General features: G+C 31.3%; 1 pseudogene; it reads right to left on the reverse strand.

The window, feature by feature from the left end:
- Positions 1–215: 215 nt before the first annotated feature.
- LOC124885833 lies at positions 216–1,275 on the reverse strand (annotated as a pseudogene).
- Positions 1,276–3,412: the final 2,137 nt, after the last annotated feature.

A 3,412-nucleotide genomic window follows, 5' to 3' on the forward strand; every position in this document is an offset into this window, starting at 1 on the left:
GGCTGATTGAAAGACCTTTTGTAATCTGATCAACAAGAGTATCCTTGTCTAGGGCTCAAAATCTGATTTTTCAGTTCCGAAAAGTTTTGTTTCCTTTTCAGAGAAACAACAACTTATTACTATTTCTTTTGCGGGATTTAAATGCAAATAAAAAATCCCCAAGTGTCAGTAGATTCTTCCGTTGTCTTTGAAAAAGGGAAAAAAATATTGGCACTTCACATGAGAGAGGTGCCCATTAAGAATTTGTTAACAAGCTAACAAGTGAGAGAACAAGATCAACAGTGGAATCTCAACATTTTCAATTAATATGGGTGGTTTTCTCATGAAACAACTTCATGAAAATGATACCTTTCCTATCACTTCTTCTCTATTTACATCATCTACAATAATATCACTGTAGTGAATGGTTTAACGTTTCTAATATAGTTGGCAGGAATCGAAGGTCATTCCATTTATTATGCATCCTTCAGGTCAAAGAAACATACTAATAGAATAAGCATGAATCTAACATGAGTTAACTATTAGTATAGTCTACAGAATGAAATCAATAGGAAAAACAACTAACAAGAGCAATATCTATTTTATTTGCTCCGTGGAGTCAAAACAATTACCTTTACACTATTTGTAACATCAAGAGAACAAGTTGGAGGCTCTTCTGAAAAAATACTGATACTTTTCACTTTTCCTCATTTACAAACTTTCATCCTGCCATGTTGCAAGCGATGGACTTGTTCCTCTAGCCACAAAAGCACGATATTATGTTGTTGAGTTTCGTTTACCTCATATACCAAATTTATCAAGGCATTCGGTATACATAATTATTTCTCCATCAGTTGTGAGATTCCTCGTACTAACATAAAGTTGACCATTGGAACATTTCAGAAAGAAAATCTTTCATTGCAGCCATAAGAAGCTGCTATAATAATGTACTTGAATCGATTGTCAAATTCGGGATGTCTGATAATTTATTTAGTTTGTATAATCATTTGATGTAAAGACAACAAAGATACATTAACTAGATGGTCATAAAAGGAGTAGCCTCCTATGAGGCCTAATAAATTTGTAGGCACTCTTCCAGTGGACTCCTCACTTGTTAGTTCTTGACCATCATAAAACAGATAAAGAACCCTAGTAGGTAGAGTAACTTTACTTTCAAACTCTTCTCCAACTCGAGTATTTTGTCCTCAGATGCACCTTTACATAATACAGACAATATTTCAGGAAAATTTATGGCTAGTCACTCTTTAAGTCTCCCCAACATCATTTAACTGGTGTAACGAAGGGACATGATTACAAATTCAAAAAAAGCCCCTCCATGTTTGATAACATGCCTAATTAAACAACACATACATGCCAAGATGTCACAAGTGTTTCTGAAGTGGTGCATATTCACATGATCATTGCATATAATGACGTGTTTCTTTGTTTTTTCTTCTTCTTTTATTTTGGGTTTATTTGTTGATAAAAGCTACTCTAGTTGAAGCAAAATTATTAGCTCAAGAAAGTAGCAATCATTACAAAATAATGCTACAATCAATTGATATTCTTTACTCCCTACATCTCATTTTATACAACCTTATCACTATTTGAAGTGTCAAACACATTGCTCCCTCCATTGCAATTTATTTTATCTTACTTTTCTTTTTAGTTCCTTTCAAAATGAATGTCTCTTTTCTTTTCCGGCAACTCTTTAATTTTAATTTTTCACGTAGCATGTGTAAGATCACATGATTAAAAGACATTTTGATGCATCCTACATATTTTTAGTTTAAGACCATTGAAAAGTCTGATTTGCTTTCTTAAACTCATTCCGCGCCAATTCTGATTAGTTTTTACACAGGGCATGTAATAGAAAACTAGCAGAGAAATCCAACATAACAGTAAGGATATGAGGCAAGTCAAGGAGAAAACCAAAAGAGAGAGAGCAGAATACTCACAAGCTTCCTTTCAAGTATAAAGTATATGTCAGAAATATTCAATCTTCACTTTACCTTCTTTACCCCATCACCTCCCTCTATTTATTTATATTAATCTTGAACAACCTGAAAAGAAAATAAGATTTTACTGTCGAAATCACTACTATGCAATGTTTAGCTTTCGAGTCGAAGCTATTAAAATATAAAACAAACACTTCTGCAATTTCTTTACTCTTAATTCTACCCGGTATTACACCTTGTAAGACATATCATCAAATATTTTGTCAAAAATTTAAGCAATGTATCTAACTATTGAAGAAAAAAAAAAAAGAATTAATATCATTAAGCAAAAATGATAGATTTGTAGCTAACATTAAAAGTAGTCAGGGCAGTATTGACATGTTTTACTGATATTACTACATCAGCTTTCACCTATGAAATTGTTGATCAGTATATTGTAGAACTCATGTTAATAGAGAAATTTTTAAGAAAATAATTGATTTAGTCATATTATCAAACATACTCAATGCATAGAAAATCGAAATCAGCAAAAGTAAAGCACACACCAGAGAAATTTTGGAGCTGAATTTGAGAAATTTGAAATTCCAAAAAATAGGTGCATGCAAGTGCAAGACTTGTGGATATAGTTAGCATGAAGATAAAAATAAATTAAGTCCTAACATTTTTCAGAAATCGATGGATGGGCCATTTTTCATACAACGGAGTCCGAATATCCGTTGTATATTTTTGACCGATAAAACTTTTAAATCACGTCAAACTCAAATAGTTAAAATTAGATAGAGTACTAAAAGATCAAATCTTAATTTTTATCAACAGATGCGGTACAAAAAACGCAGATTATTGCTGAAAAACTCCTTAAAGAAGGAGCAAAAATTGAAACAAAAACAAAAGTGAGAAAACAGAAATGTGTTGTACAGTAGTATCTAGGTATAGCAGCTGTACACAATTATGGGACACATGGTTAGACGTAAGTATATTATGATTTTACCCTTCATTGTACAACAATTCTTTATTAAAGAGTATAAATAAATTTCATCCATGGTCATTTAATTTTGTGTCGTAAAAGTCATTTTTCTTTTATTCGTTATACAAAAGTCATTTATTTTGCTCTAGCCATCACAAAAGTCACTATGACCTGATTTTACAATAATTATATCGAAAAAATGATATGGCAACCTTAATTAGTTCTTAATTTTAATTTAAGAGAATATAATATATTACTCATATCTTAACCCTTTTTACACGTGCCCAACCCAATTTTCCTTATGGATTATGTAACGGAAGACTACCAATTTCTTAATAGATTAGGCTACCAAGTGAAGACTATTTTCATAAAAAAAAATTGGTTGATATTTTTATGAAACTAAAATTATACTTACATATAAGGAGGATACCAAAATTTGATAGTTCTCACAATGACACTATGGTAGTTTTTAATTTCTTAAAATCCTCTAAAATTGAGACATGTGTTGGTA

Source organism: Capsicum annuum, chromosome 7 (genome assembly GCF_002878395.1).
Source record: "Capsicum annuum cultivar UCD-10X-F1 chromosome 7, UCD10Xv1.1, whole genome shotgun sequence".
Taxonomy (NCBI): Eukaryota; Viridiplantae; Streptophyta; class Magnoliopsida; order Solanales; family Solanaceae; genus Capsicum; species Capsicum annuum.